Here is a 17,102-nt window from a genome sequence, read left to right on the forward strand (position 1 = left end):
ATCTGGACTGACAGCTAGGGAGCCTGCATGGGACTAGACTAGGACATCTGAATATGAGTGACAGTTGTGTGGCTTGATCTGTTTGTGGGGTCCCTGGCAGTAGAACCAGGATTTATCCCAGGTGCATGATCTGGCTTTGTAAAACCCATTCCCTATCATGGGATACCTTACTCTGCCTTAATACAGTGGGGAGTGCTTTGTTGACTCTCCATAGAAGGCCTTTCCCTCCCTGAGGGAAAATGGATGGGGAGAGAAATGGGGGTAAGGTGGGAAGAGAAGTGGGAGGAGGAGAGGGAGGAGGAACTGTGGTTGGTATGTAAAATGAAAAAATTAAAATAAAATAAAAAGGAAATATTGTTATATTCATGGATGACTACTTCACTCAATCCACATTGTAGGAACTTGTGCTTCCAGTAGATGATAATAAAGAGACCACAACTGGACAATATGTAGGCAGTGAGAGACTTTGAAGTATTCAGTCCTAATTGAGATCTCTTCATCAAGGCCCTCCCTTTGATACATGAGAATCTGAATAGAAGAAGAAGATGAAAGACTGTAGAAGCCAGATGTGTAGGAGTGATGTACGACTCAGAGGAAACAGTGTCTTCAAGACACAACATGACTGACACAGCATGAGATCTCAGGGAGACTATGACAGCTCACACAAGACCTACATAGGTTCAAACCAGACAGTACGCCAGCACTATAACAGGTTGCTGGATATAAAGGTCCATGACGAACCAAGAAGCTACTTGCAATTGGCACCAACTGAGAAAAATAAAACCAATGTTTTTCAATAGAATGTCACTGTATGTATCTACTACATACCCAGGCAAGCCTCATAACCAGGAGTAATTGGGAAACACAAAAGAGATGCCACTTTTTTTAATCCCTCGAGTCTTTGTTTTGTATTGTTCTGCTTTTGTACATTTTAACTTATTAAATTTTGTTAGTTTTAAGGGTTTTCATGGGGTGGGAGTCATGAGCTCATGCATATGCATTTGGGTGAGTATGCAGGTGGGGAAGAATCTCAAAAATAATGGCAAAAGTGAAAAGCATGATCAAATTATATGTGTGAGGAAACTTTTTAAATTAAAAACTGAAACGAATTAATTATTCTTTTAAAACTTGACATATAACAGGGACATTAACCCCTCTGGTCCTTTAAGATTATATGTCATGACATTGGATCATTGCTCATAATCTGCTAGTCACCATTTTTAAAGTCATTGTCTTATCCTGGGCAGTCACTAATGTTTGGGCTTGATTGTAGAGACATAGAAGCAAGTATTTTATGTATTCTATGTAGTTTTATTAATAACTTTCAATTTCAGAAGATGTAGAATGACAAAGGACTTCTGATCGCTGATATAAAATTCAGCTATTTTTTTTCATATTATTTCCATGTGAGTAAATCCTGCTGAATATCATAAGTGCTTGGAATCCCTGTGTGTCTATGAAGGCTTTGGAGCCTGCAATGACCTTTATACCTGTGTGGTTTCCTGAAATTCAGCATGTGAGTTGGACTCTCTGTCTTGTTCTCCTATCTATAATATAGGGTAATGATTTTGTGGATCTCATTGGAGGGACAGGAATACCAGATGGGCTAATACCCCTGAAGTGTATAAATGAGGTTCTAACTAAGGAAGGCAGAGGAGGGGAATCGGTAGGTTTGTGTGATTCAGGGGTTGGTTGATACACTGTCTCAGCTGAAATATCTGCCTAACAGAACATCTTTTACTGAAGGTTGTTCAATTCTTGTGTGACTCCCTGTCTGGGCAACATTTTCTTTTATTTGGAAGGTATTTATGATCTTGCATCTTTCAAATGGATCTCCTCACCTTTGATAAACAAGGGTAAACACATGGAGGGTTTGAAATTGGATCTTTATGGAACACACACACACATCTCCTCTATGGGATTCAGACCTGGGCAGAACAGCATCCTCTATGCTGAATCCAGCTATGCTTCAAAATACACTTCTCCTTTCGTCCACTGCCTCACATGTGCCTTGGAAAGGATGAAGTTGTGGGAAGAGTATTCTCAAGCCACAATCAACTGAAAACCCATCTTTCTGATATAACCTCTCAAGTAGTATAGCAACCGTCTCCTCTAAGTTAGGAAGAGTATTCCACATAGACTGTGTGTCGGGCAGTTGTTAGCTGGTATGGAAGATTTCCACGCAAGGAGATCCAGTTTATTGACCCCTAAAAACTTCTTCATATTCAGTGGCAAGGACATTATCCTTGTGCCTTCTATATACAAAACTTAGCCTTCTTCCATTCTTCTCAAGTACTCTGTGGTATCCCTCAAGGCATAGTTTTTCATGAGCATCAATACTACATCAAACAATTGAACTGAGAAGTCATTTGAATAAGTGGGCATACACAGTAAAAGTAGAGACTCAGTTTTGTTCTATAGAAGATAGTTTTTCACACGAATAGGACACTTTATATGCAATGAATACATCAACTTGGTTATCCGAAAACCCACATTTGTGTAAGTTAAGGGTCAATGATGGAAATATCCTTGAGTTCAGCAATCACTATTCTACTGAGGTATATGGTTATCACTCATACCTATATATTTTGAAAGTCATTCTAACTGTGACTAAATTATAAAATATGTATAGCTTTTATTAAGAAATGGGCACCATTTATAAAAATGTAAAAATAATAAAGACCTTCTACACTGCTAGATTGAACAACCTAGAGTTACCTTTTGGGGTGTATCTTTTATAGTCCATTCTCTGTGTGTGTTTGTGTGTGTGTGTGCGTGTGTGCATTTATGTGTGTCTGTATGTGTGTGTATGCTTTCTGTGCATGTGTACATACACATAAAAATGCATGCAACATGTTTGAAAAGCATGGGGATCATTTTTCATTTTGCTTGTTCTTTCAGCAGCCATCAGTTTGCAGTAGTCCAATGTAATAATGTAGAAATAATATATGATAAATTTTCACATTATACCTTTCATTTAAATTGTTTATTGTATTTATTTCTGCATTGAAAGTACAGCTGAAATAAGCATCACCTTACATGTGATATTGCAAACTCTTTTTTAAATGTTAATTCCAAACATTAAAATTCTTAGTTAACAAATATGTGTATTTCAGCATTTGACAGATACACTGAAATTGCTAACCAAAATATTTCATAGTGGAAACCTCTGCTATAGTCATGGAGTTTAGGGCTTTTTTTGTTTGATTTTTTGAGACAGGGTTTCCCTGTGCAGCTTTGCACCTTTCCTGGATCTCTCTCTGTAGACCAGGCTGGCCTCGAACTCACAGAGATCCCCCTGGCTCTGCCTCCCAAGTGCTGGGATTAAAGGCGTGTGCCACCACCGCGTGGCAGAGTTTATGGCTTTTAATACTCTTGCCTGTAGTATGATGAACCCCAATACATAAGTAGACTATGTAAATACAACTATGTAACAGCATGGACAAGTTATGAGAGCTTAGCTCTCCATAAAGCATGACTCATTTTGTTTTCCCAACTTCCCTCGTGTTCTTCTCGGTTTGTCTATATCCTTGTTCAATCTCATCTTCAGATTTGCCAATGGAAACTGGTGCATCTTCAAGTTGAGTGGCCTCTTTAGCAGCCTATCAGCTTTGGTGTTTGAAATAGACATTGCAAGCAGCTAGTTGGTACCTGTAAGGATTCGACAACATTTTGCAGTTTGTGTCCTTTGGACTCTGTAAGGCTTCTTACCTTCAAGAGTTTAATGTCTCAGGGACTATAACCAAGATGCTGGTGCACACTCCTGTCAATTCCACCTGGGCCATTTCACCTGAATTCAGATTGCACAGAGTCTGAGAGCGTGGGCCATTTTGGTGAATCCAGTAGTTCTGGTTTTCAGTGCAATGACCATTAAGATCAGCTACATGAAACACCCATATGTTGAGGTACATATGCTTCTGCCTTAGTTTTTTTGTGTTAGCCGCCTCTTCACATTTGCTTCTGTGAGCTGGATCCATGTGGTAGATATATATGGCCAAACTACTCTTGACTTTCTGACTGTTCTCCTATTAAAAAAGAAGCCCTGATAAGCAAATACTTTACTGCTGTGTTCCCATTAGGGGTCCTTACAACTGCCATGTCACTCTTTGTATGATCATGTTTCTCTCTGAGATAAGTTCTTTGAAACTAGAGTCAGGTGAAGGCCAAGTACGCTTCCAAAATTACCAAACAAGAGGTCTGAAGCAAGAGCTCCTACATTTGCAACATCTGTCAAAATGCTCCTTGAAGAAGTTTCCTATTTACACACAAAACTCATGTAGTCATCAACTCATTCTAAATAAAGCCTCAATTTGGCTCTCTGGGTGTGTCTAAATTACTTCCTTCTCTATCTGTCTAAAGTGTTCCTTTCTTTGAATGTTTTTACACCCCAAACTCTGAAGACTGTGGTAGTTTGAATGTAATTGGCCCCCATAATCTTGTAGTGAGTGGCACTATTAGAAGGTGTGGCTTTGTTGGAGTGGGTATGACCTTGTTGGAGTAAGTGTGTTACTGTGGGGGTTGACTTTGAGTTTTCCTATGTTCAGGATATTGCCCAGTATCTCAATTGACTTCCTGTTGCCTGCAAGATGTAGCACTTTCAGCTCTAGCACCACTTGAAGCCACCATGTTCCTCATCATGAGGATAATCGACTGAGCCTCTGAACGTGGAAGTGAGACACCCCAGTTAAATGTTTTCTTTATAAGAGTTGCCATGATCAGGTTTGGGAGAACTGGCACCAAAGGCATGGGCCTAGGAGAGCAGGCTCTGCCTCTCATCTGATGAAGTGGTCCCAGTGACCGAGACCAACCACCTCAACTACCACCCAGACCCACGTTCTGGGCCTTTGTTTGGCCCATCCTATCAGCCACCCATGTTTGACCTGCTGGGGTGCAGGATGGGACTGGTGTTAGTTGGTTTTTGGTCTTTTGGCTCTTTGATCTTTACTCTTTTGTGGGGCCTGCCACCCAGCTCCTAAATAAACCACACATGGAGGCTTATTCTTAATTATAAATTCCCAGCCTTAGCTTGGCTTATTTCTTGCTAGCTTTTCTTAACCTAAACTATCCCATTTACCTTTTGCCTCTGCCCCCCCTTTTTTTACTTCTGTACATCATAATTTCACTCTTACTCCATGACTGGCCGTGTGACTTGGGGGCTGGCTCCTGGTGTCCTCCTCTCCTTGTTCTCTTGCTCTTTCTTCTTCCTGCCAGATTTCTCCTTCTATATATTCTCTCTGCCTACAATCCCTGCCTATCTTTTCTCCTGCCTTGCTATTGACTATTCAGCTCTTTGTTAGACCAACAGGCAGTTTAGATAGACACAGTAACACAATTTTGCAGAGTTAAACAAATGCAACATAAACAAAAGTAACACACCTTAAAATAATATTCTACAAGAGACTGGTCATGCAGAACAATAACCACAGAATCTCCATGACTCTGGGCAACAACAGGATATCCAAGAAGAGTTTTTGTAGAGAGCTGCATGTAGCCGCACCTTAAAGATGGCGCTGGCTTCCACCCTCTGCCTTCCCCACGGCAAGTACTCTTTGTGGTAAACAGCTCCTTATTTGGCTATGGCTGGATTTGTGTGCCGCTTGCATATGCATGGACCTATGGATAGTACCCACGTGGCTGTCTGGGGTTGGTAGCCCAGGCCTACTTAAGGGCTGGGAGAGGCTTGCCCGGGGAGAGACATCACTACTAACAAGGTCCTGAAAAACTGCTTAAAGTAGAGCTCCGGTGTTGCGTCATCCTTGCTGGTCAAGGCTGTCACAACAAGTGGTGGCCCGTGTGGGGAACTACCATGTCTCTCTGTGGGGCTCAGAACTTTCTGCAGTCAGGGGGTATACCGGTAAGTCCTCAGGTAAATTGGGGATCCACGACAAAAGCGGGTGTTTTGCTCTCACCTGTAGATAAAGGGGGAGCAGGACAGTAGAGCCGCGACCATAGCGGATGGGTAATCAGAAAAACAAAATAAGCAAGTGTAACCGGAAGGCTGGGGCTGTTCGGTAAAGGCTCCGAGAAACCTCTCAAATTGAGGAAGAAAGGATATGCCAAGATGGGCGCTTCCTTCTCGCACCCAATTTTTCTGGCTCTTAATGAGCTGCTTCTCTCTAAGAAATTGAAGATAAGGAAAAGCACCCTAGAAAGATTTCTCGAAGATGTGATGTTTTTGCTCCTTGGTTTGCAATTTCAGGAAGTCTTACAGTGTCTTCCTGGGAGAAATTGGGAAGAGACCTAGACTTCGCCGCAGAGCAAGGCACACTTAAGCATGGGGTTAGAGCAGTTTGGAAACTAATAAGAGGGTGTTTAGAAGATCAGAGATGCAGTGAGGCAGCTGAGAATGGACAAACTGCTCTGGAAATATTGCAGGAAGAAAGATCAGAAAAGGCAACCTCAGAGAAAGCAGTACCTGAAAAGGCAGGGTCAATTATAAAAAGGAGGCAAAAGATGAGAAAAAACATACAAGATTATATCCTAGCCTTTCTGAGTTGGAAGACTCGGGTGCTTCCGATCTCTCTGACTCTGTCTTGGATGATGAGGATGTTGAATCTGTTTGTGAGTCATTGCAACGAATGAAGGTTAGAAAGAAAAGAAAAGAGAGAAGAGGATCCAAACAGTTAGAAAAGGGCCATGAGAGCGTGGTCCCTTCTGCTCCTCCTCCATATCCTGGAGCAATGGTTGCAGAGGGCGGAGTGTCTTTTAATCCTAGAGTATGGACAGAAGTTAGAACAGAAATGCAAGTTGCATTCCCAGTATTTCAGAATTCTCAGAATCAAAGATATCATGAACCTCTAGATTTCAAGATTATTAAATCATTAGCAGAATCTGTCCGGACATATGGTATTACAGCTTCCTTTACAGTAGCTCAGTTGGAATCTCTGCATAGATATGCTATGACTCCGTCAGACTGGATGAACCTTGCATGAGCCTGTTTAAGTTCTGGTCAGTATTTAGATTGGAAAGCCTTTCTGATAGAGTTCGCTAGTGAACAGGCTGCAGCTAACAGGGCTGCTGGTGGAGGCCAAGCTGCTTGGGATATGGATATGTTGCTTGGGCAAGGTAGATTTGCAAATCAGCAAAATGGGTATCCTATCCAGGTTTATGAGCAAATTAACAACATTGCTAACAGAGCTTGGAAGGCATTACCCAATAGAGGAGAAGTTAGTGGTAATCTCACTAAAATTGTCCAAGGACCCATGGAACCCTTCTCAGACTTTGTAGCTCACCTAGTGGATGCAGCTGGAAAGATATTTGGTGATCCTGATACAGCCATGCCATTAATTAAGCAGTTGGTTTATGAGCAGTGCACTAAGGAATGTAGAGCTGCCATTACACCTTACAAAACTAAAGGATTGGATGTTTGGATGAAAGTGTGCAGGGAATTAGGGGTACCACTAACCAATGCTGGGCTGGCTGCTGCAGTTTTACAAATTAGTCAGAAGAGGGCAGGCAGCACTGGGACTTGCTTCTGATGTGGTAAAATGGGGCATATGAGACGTAGCTGCCCCCAAGGAGAAAGTAATCAAGGGGGAAGTAACCAGAGACCAGGGAGTGACCAACGCCCTGTCCCGGGACTGTGTCCTAAGTGTAAGAAAGGAAAACATTGGGCGAGTGAATGCAGGTCAATCAAGGACATTAATGGACAGCCTCTGAGGAATAATACTCCTCCAAAAAATGGACAGCGGGGCCCCCAGCCTCAGGGCCTGCAAATACATGGGGCAATGGAGGATCAGAGACAGGAAGGGAATCAAGAGCAGTGGCTGACCCACAGACATCCCAAACACTGCGGCGAGCCACTGCAGGTTCAGCAGGATTGGACCTCTGTGCCACCATCAGACTCATATTAACCCCACAAATGGGGGTGAAAGTAGTGGAGTCTGATTTTCAAGGCCCCCTTGACCCTGGGACAGTGGGATTGTTAATAGGGAGATCATCTCCTACATTAAGGGGATTGCGAATCCATCCTGGGATAATTGACTCAGATTATACAGGTATAATTAAAATCATGGTTGAATCACCAAAAGGAATCACTGCCATTTCCCCGGGAGACAGAATTGCACAACTTATCCTGTTACCCAGCTTACATGATCCTCACCCAGCCTATGACAAAGAAAGAGGAAGCAACAGATTCGGACCCTCAGGCACAGATTTAACATTTTTATCTTTAGACTTAGATCAGAGACCCACATTACAGTTAACCATTAATGGCACCAAGATAATGGGACTTTTGGATACTGGGGTAGATCGCAGTATCATAGCTAGCAAAGATTGGCCTTGAGGTTGGCCTATACAGGCTTCCTCACAAACATTGCAGGGATTGAGTTATGCCATTGCTCCTAATATTAGTGCAAATTTATTGAATTGGCAAGATTCAGAAGGTCACTCTGGCATTATGCAACCCTATGTTCTTGAACTTCCAGTGTCCCTTTGGGGGAGGGATCTTATGAAATCCATGGGCTTTCAATTGAGTAACGAATATTCCAAAGAATCTAAAAATATCATGAGAAATATGGGGTGTCATCCTAATTTTGGCTTGGGAAAATTTTTACAAGGCAGAAAGGAGCCAATAAAACAGTACCTAGGAAACCCAAACAAGGACTGGGTTTTTCCTAGGGGCCACTGAGGAGGGTATTCCCATATCCTGGATAACAGAAGAGCCAGTGTGGGTTCCTCAGTGGCCACTCTCCTCTGAGAAATTACATGCTGCATATCAATTAGTGAAAGAGCAATTGGAGGAAGGGCACATTAAACCCTCCCTTTCTCCCTGGAATACACCCATATTTGTCATCAAGAAGAAATCAGGAAAATGGAGATTGTTACATGAACTTAGAGCTATAAATGAGCAAATGAGAATTATGGGACCTGTACAACTTGGTCTTCCATTGCTGTCAGCCTTGCCTGAAAATTGGCCTAGTATTGTGGTAGATATTAAGGACTGCTTCTTTTCCATTCCACTGAATAGCAAAGACAGTGAGAGATTCGCTTTCACTTTACCGTCCATTAATCATGAGGAAACTGATAAAAGATATCAATGGGTTGTATTGCCACAAGGCATGGCCAATAGTCCTACTATGTGTCAACTGTTTGTAGCAACTGCTTTAGAACCCTTGAGAGCACATTTTCCTGGCCTGAGATGCCTCCATTATATGGATGACATACTGTTAGCAGCTAAGGAGGAGAGCATTCTTCAAGCAGCATATACCTCTCTTGTAGAACTGCTAAAGAAAAAGGGACTCTGTATCGCCCCTGAGAAGGTGCAACAGAGCAAAGCTGTCAATTATCTTGGCTCTAAAATAACTAATTATCATATCATGCCACAAAAGATAGAATTAAGGAAGGATCATCTTTGCACATTGAATGATTTTCAGAAATTATTAGGAGATATAAATTGGATAAGAGGAAGTTTAGGAATGGCCAATTATGAATTAAAACCATTATATGATATTCTAATTGGAGATGCAGCCTTGGATTCACCAAGGCAACTAACCAATGAAGCCCGAGAAGCCTTAACAAAATTAGAGGATAGGTTACAAAGGGCTTTTCTTCAAAGAGTGCAAAATAATGATGATATTACCCTGTGCATTCTGCCTACCCAGTTATAACCTATGGGGATTTTATGGCAAAAAGGACCCTTATTATGGATTTATGCTAAAATCTCACCTGCAAAATCAATTGAGTATAATCCTACTGCTGTAGCATTACTTGCACAGCAGCGTATTCAGCATTGTTTACAATATTTTGGAACATCACCACAAATGCTAGTTTTTCCTTATGATTCTACTCAAGTCAAGATATTATGTGCTGCCATAGATGATTGGGCAATACTGCGTTGTACCTATCCAGGACACATAGATTGCCATTATCCCAAACATCCACTATTAACTTTCTTTAAAGAACATCCTGTAGTTTTCCCTAAGGTAACTGCTTCCCAGCCCATTCCAGGAGCCAATGTTACATTTACAGATGGGTCTAAGACAGGCTGTGATGTTTATATGGTGGATTCTAATGAACCTGTAAAGCATCAATTCTTGCCAGGTGCACCCCAACAGGTGGAGCTTTCAATAGTTCTTGAAGTTTTTAAGGTTTGTCCGTTTGCATTTAATTTAGTGTCAGATTCTAATTATGTTGTTAATGCCTTGAAAAACCTTGAATGTGCAGGGCCCATCAAATCTTCTAGCCCTGTTAGCTCATTGTTTGGCCAATTACAGAAACTGATCTGGAAACGTAAGAATCCCTTATTTTGTGCAACACATCCGCGCACATACCAGTCTGCCAGGTCCATTGGCTAAAGGCAATGATATTGTGAACCAGTGTACTAGACAGGAGTTGGTGTTTGTGGCTTCTGCCATACAACGAGCACATGCTTTCCACAAAGAATTTCATGTTAATGCAAGGACATTGCAACAAAAGTTTTCTATCTCACGTGCTGATGCACAAAAGGTGGTACTAGATTGTCCCCAATGTGTCATTTTTCATCATCCTTCTAGATTAGGAGTTAACCCTCGTGTTCTGCTCCCCCTAAAAATATGGCAAATGGATGTTACACACATCTCTGAATTTGGACCTGTCAAATACATACATGTATCTGTTGATACCTGCTCTGGAATCATTCATGCCACCCCAATTGCAGGAGAGAAAGCCTCTCATGTTATTGCTCATTGCTTAGAAGCTTGGGCAGCATGGGGTAAGCCTCAACAGTTAAAAACAGACAATGGTCCTGCATATACCGGACAGAAGTTCACTTCCTTCTGTCAACAGATGAATGTGCAACTTGTACATGGCCTACCATATAATCCACAAGGTCAAGGCATTGTGGAGCATGCTAATCGCTCCTTGAAGGAATTGCTTCAAAAACAAAAAGGGGGAATAGGCTATGGCCGTACCCCTAAGGACAGACTCTCTCTTGCATTATTTACTCTGAATTTTTTGAATTTGGATGCTTCCAAATGTTCTGCTGCGGACAGGCATCATTGTCAGCACAGTACTTCTAAAGGAATGGTGAAATGGAAAGATGCCTTGACAGGTGTTTGGCATGGACCCAATCCCATGCTGACATGGACACGAGGTTCTGTTTGTGTTTTCCCACAGGATCAGCAAGACCCGGTGTGGGTTCCTGAGCGCCTCGTGAGAAGAGTCCATTGCCAAGAAGAACATGTCTGTGCAGACAGTGATCTCCCTGTTCACGCTAATGATGATTCGGCTGGGAATGACAGACCTAAGATGGGGGATACTGCCATTGTTCCCGAGACCAATGCCAGTCCATCATGATGCAATATTATTCCCACGGCTATTCAGTAGTAATAAAAGTGTGGATGTTCCATACCTCCCTATGGACCCAGAGGAAGCTCCTATAGGAGAAAATAGGTCTTTTGATTTAAACAGAACTCTTTGTTTCCAAATTGTCAGAAACAGATCAAATGTTTCCCCATGTGTTTTGATATATAACCCGACGGCTGGATGGTTTGATTTGCCTGGACCAGGCCCTTGTTTTTCAGCCAATGCCTCTTGGATGTCTGGATGGTGGCCTGCTAAAGTGTTGGGAAATGATACAGCTAGTCAACCAAAATGGGCCCCCTTTTGTTGGGGTCAAGATGGAGGGAACGTCTGGCCCTGGACAGGTTGTCAGTCTCGTACTGTGATTTGGACCAATCAAGGGAAGAGTTTCACTTTTTCTCCTGGAATAAGCACAGACTTTAATCAGACTTTTGCAGGTAGTAATTATAGTGAGCAAAATCCCTCTCAGTTGTATATTTCTAATCCTTTTGATAATTGGCTATTGTGTGGCATTAATGGAAGTTGCATGAATTTAGAGCCCCTAGTTATGATTGCTGGGGGAGTGCATGGGATTAGTCAGTTTTCATGGAGTAGCTCCAAGCCTTGGGGCTCCTGGGATTCTGTGCCTAGCCCGTTATCCACAGACATCACTGCCAGAACTGATGCAGGCTGTGCGTATGATGGAGTTGAGCCACTGGCTAATATTACTTATAATCCTACTCCAGTTTGTGTGTATCCTCCATTCTTGTTTATAGTGAGCAAAGGGAGGCCTGTATCTTGCCATAATAATACCTGTTTTTATACTCAATGCTGGAATGCTTCTAAATATGATTACGCCATAATTACCTGTATTCCTCGCTGGGTGCCTATGCCAGTTGATGCTCCTAATGCTATGACCCTATTTAGACAAAAAAGAGATTTTGACATTACTGCCGCCATTGTTACAGCTATTTCCTTGGCGGCTGTTGGAGCCACTACAGCCGCCATTGCCATGAGTCATACTGTACAGACGGCACAGACCTTGAATAATCTTTCTGCCAATGTGGCACATGCTCTGGATGTGCAAAAGGGCATCAATGCTCAAATACGAGGAGGATTGATGGTGGTCAACCAGAGAATTGACCTGGTTCAAGAGCAAATTGATACCCTCTGGCAGATTGCCCAACTTGGCTGCCAATGGAAGTATGAAGGGTTATGTGTGACTAGTGTCCAATATAATAATTTTACCCATGCTGCAGATTTATCTAAAAGGTTGTCTTTTAGGCAATTGGACCAGAGAGTTTGATAACCTGATGGACCAGCTGAGGGTGGCTATTGTCACGGTGAATTCGACCCCAATGGATATGGTACTGGTGGAGGGATTATCTTCCTGGATTGCTACAGCCATGGATCACCTGAAAGGAGTGGGCGGGAATAGGAGCCCTAGTAGGCTTACTGGTGCTCACCTCCCTAGTATGCTTGTGGTGCATTTGTCGCATTAGGATCTCACAGCGTCGCCATGCAGCCATGATTATCCAAGCCTTTATGGTCATTGAAGCAGGACAGTCCCCCCAAGCCTGGCTGGCTACTTTAAAAGATATTTAGGCACAGGATGTGAGGCCTGCACACTGCACTTGAGGCTAAGATACGCTGACCTCAAGAAGGGCATGTTTGATTGCATATGGGTTGGTATCCTAACTCCCACCTCTGTGAAAAGGGTATAGGACGGGTCTAGTGTTCTCTGGGTGGACGATGCCTGGACAAACATTAGTACATGTTCCATTTTAGCAGAGATCAGACCTCTACCCTTGCCTGTTGCTCTGCAAAACAAAAAGGGGGAACTGTAGAGAGCTGCGTGTAGCCGCACCTTAAAGATGGCGCTGGCTTCCACCCTCTGCCTTCCCCACGGCAAGTACTCTTTATGGTAAACAGCTCCTTATTTGGCTATGGCTGGATTTGTGTGCTGCTTGCATATGTGTGGACCTATGGATAGTGCCCCCGTGGCTGTGTGAGGTTGGTAGCCCAGACCTACTTAAGGGCTGGGAGAGGCTTGCCCGGGGGAGATATCGCTACTAACAAGGTCCTGAATAAACTGCTTAAAGAAGAGCTCAGGTGTTGCATCATCCTTGCTGGTCGAGGCGGTCGCAACAAGTTTTGATGAGGTACCCCCTGGTGATGGTGTACAAGAAACCAGAGGCCTTGAATAGACCAATGACTCATTGCCATGAACACTTTGCAAGTGGGGCTGATTGGACAAAAGGGGCATACTACATGACATGCCACAGCTCCTGATGTCACTAAGATAAATGAAGAGGTGTTGGAAAGATAGAGGAGTGAGGTGGGTTTTTCGTTGTTTTGTTTTTAATTAATTTGGGTGGCAGACTGCACAGATGAGGGGTGATTGTGGAGGGACTGGGCGGTGATTGGAATTAGGTTTCATGGTATAAAATTTCCAAAGACTCAATAAAGTTTAAAAAAATGAGTTGCCATGACCATTATATTGCTTCATATCAAAATATCCTGACTAAGATAGAAATTGGTACCAAGGACTGAGGTATTATGTGATAGGCCTGACCATGTGTTTCTTTGCAGGAATTTGGAGTTTGGTACTTTGGGTTATGAACAATGTAATGCTTTAAGTATTGTTTAATGGGCCATATTAGTAGGAGCATAGAAAACAGAGGTGTTAAGGGTTATTTGAACTGTCATGGGCTCAATCAAGATGTTCAGAGGAGAAGAATTTTAGTATGTTGCCTAGAGATCATTCTTGTGACATTTTGCTGAAGAAAGTGGCTCACGTTTGCCCTTGTCTAAAGAGTTTGCATTATGCAAAAGTGAAGAGTTTTGGATTAATTCCATTGGTAGAAGAAATCTCAAAGCAGCCTAGTACAGACTCTGTTGAGTGGATACTAGTGGTAACTCTAATGAAGAATTAAAATGAAAAGAATCAAGCTGAGGAGAATAAATTATAAAATATTAAATATTTTTCTTTATTATGTGTTTTAAATTTTATACATCAGCCATGGGTTCCCCTGTCCTCCCCCCTCCCGCAACCACCCCCACCTTCCCCCAGCCCCTCCCCTCCATTCCCATGTCCTCCAGGATCAAGGCACCCCTGGGGATTCATTTAAATATGGTGGATTCAGTACAGGCAGGTACTTTCACCTCCTTCCAGACTGAGCAAAGTGTCCCTGTGTAAGCCCAAGGTTTCAAACAGCCAGCTCATGCACTAAGGACAAATCCTGGTCCCACAGACTGGGTGCCTACCAAGCAGATCAAGCTATTCAATTGTCTCACTTATCCAGAGGGCCTGATCCAGCTGGGGGCTCCACAGCCTTTGGTTCATAATTCATGTGCTTCCATTCATTTGGCTATTTGTCCCTGTGCTTTTTTCAATCTTGGATTCAACAATTCAAGCTCTTGCAGTCCCTCCTCTTTCTCGACAGTTGGCCACCTTGAGCTCCACCTGGGGCCTGGCTAAGGATCTCTGCATCCACTTTTATCAGTTATTGGACAAGAGTTCCAGCTCGACAGTTAGGGTGTTTAGCCATCTGGTCACCAGACTAGGTCAAATCAGGCTTTCTCTCGACCATGGCCAGCAGTCTACAGAGGATATATTATTGTGGATTTTGGGGGACCACTCCAGCGCTCTGCCTATTCCTGTTCTCATGTGGTCTTCATTTATCATGGTCTGTTATTCCTTGTTCTCCCTTTCTGTTCTAGATCCAGCTGGGAATTCCTGCTCCCCTAAGCTTTCTTTCCCTCAAATCTTGCCCTTCATTACTCACACTGTCGTCCAGGTTGTTCATGTAGATCTCATCCATTTCTCTGTCATAGGGTGATCTTTGGGACTTTGCTAGGGTCCCGTTTTCTAGGTAGCCTCCCTGGAGTTGTGTAGCAGGCTAGTCATCTTTGTTTTACATCTAGTATCCTCCTATGAGTGAGTACATACCATGGTTGTCCTTCTGAGTCTGTGTTACCTCACTCAGGATGATTTTTTTCTAGATCCATCCATTTGCCTGCAAACCTCATGATATCATTGTTTTTCTCTGCTGAGTAGTACTCCATTGTGTATATGTATCATATTTTCTTAATCCATTCTTCAATTGAAGGCCATCTAGGTTGTGTCCATATTCTGGCTATTACAAACAATGCTGATTTGAACATAGCTGAGCAAATGCTCTTGTGGTATGATTGAGCATTCCTTGGGTATATGCCCAAGAGTGCTATAGCTGGGTCTTGGGGGAGATGGATTCCCAAATTTCTAAGGAAGTGCCATATTGATTTCCAAAGTGGCTGTACAAGCTTGCATTCCCACCAGCAGTGGAGGAGAGTTCCCCTTGCTCCACATCCTCTCCAGCATAAGCTGTCTTCTGTGCTTTTAATCTTAGCCAGTCTGACAGGTGTAAAGTGGTATCTCTGAGTCATTTTGATTTGCACATCCCAGATAATTAGGGATGTTGAGCAATTCCTTCAATGTCTTCCAGCCATTTGAACTTCCTCTGCCGAGAATTCTCTGTTTAATTCTATAGCCCATTTCTTAATTGGACTGTTGGGCATTTTTATGTCAAATTTCTTGAGTTCTTTATATATTTTAGATATCATCCATCTGTCAGATGTGGGGTTGGTGAAGACTTTTTCCCATTCTGTAGGCTGTTGCTTTGTCTTGTTGACCTTGTCCTTTGCTCTACAAAAGCGTCTCAGTTTCAATAGGTCCCATTGATTGATTGTTTCTCTCAGTGTCTGTGCTACTGGTGTTATACCTAGAAAGTGATCTCCGGTACCAATGCATTCAAGAGTACTTCCTACTTTCTCTACTATCAGGTTCAGAGTAGCTGGATTTATGTTGAGGTCTTTGATCCACTTGGACTTAAGTTTTGGGCATGGTGACAGTTATGGATCTATTTGCAGCCTTCTACACACTGATATCCAATTATGCCAGCACCATTTGTTGAAGAAGCTTTCTTTTTTCCATTGTACACTTTTGGGTTCTTTGTAAGAAATTATATGTTCATAGGTGTGCTGGTTAATGTCAGGTCTTCAATTCAATTGCATTGGTCCACATGTTGGTTTTTATTACAATAGCTCTATAGTTGAGCTTGAGGCCGGGGATTGTGATTCCTCCAGAGGTTGTTTTATTGCACAAGATAGTTTTTGCTTTCCTGGGTTTTTTGTTTTTTCCATATGAAGTTAAGTATTATTCTTTCCAGATCTGTGAAGAATTGTGTTGGTAATTTGATGGGAATTGCATTGAATCTGTAGATGGCTTTTGGTAAGATGGCCATTTTTAATATGATAATCCTGCCTATCCATGAGCATGGGAGATCTTTCCATTTTCTGACATATTCTTCAATTTCATTTTTCAGGGATTTAAAGTTCCTGTCATATAGGTCCTTCACATGCTTAGTTAGCAGAACCACAAGGTATTTTATATCATTTATGGCTATTGTAAAGGGTGATGTATCTCTGATTTCCTTCTCAGCCTGTTTGTCTACTGTGTATAGGAGGGCTACTGATTTTTTTGAGTTGATCTTGTATCCTGCAATGTTGCTAAAGGTTTTTATTAGCTGCATCAGTACCTTGGTTGAATTTGGGGGGTCACTCATATATACTAACATGTCATCTGAAAATAGGGAGAGCTTGACTTCTTCCTTTCCAATTTGTATCCCCTTAATCTCTTTATGTTGTCTTATACCTCTGGCAAGAACTTCAAGTACTATATTGAATAAGTAGGGAGAGAGGGAACAGCCTTGGCTTGTTCCTGTTTTTAGTGGTGTTGCTTTGAGTTTCTCTCCATTTAATTTGATGTTGGCTGTTGGCTTGCTGTAGATTGCCTTTATTAT

The 17,102-nt window shown here is 42.4% G+C and overlaps 1 pseudogene; it reads left to right on the forward strand.

The window, feature by feature from the left end:
* The first annotated feature begins 3,550 nt into the window (after positions 1–3,550).
* LOC118575092 lies at positions 3,551–4,201 on the forward strand (annotated as a pseudogene).
* The last annotated feature ends 12,901 nt before the right edge of the window (positions 4,202–17,102 follow it).

The sequence above is a fragment of the Onychomys torridus genome, unplaced genomic scaffold, assembly GCF_903995425.1.
Source record: "Onychomys torridus unplaced genomic scaffold, mOncTor1.1, whole genome shotgun sequence".
In the NCBI taxonomy this organism is placed as follows: Eukaryota; Metazoa; Chordata; class Mammalia; order Rodentia; family Cricetidae; genus Onychomys; species Onychomys torridus.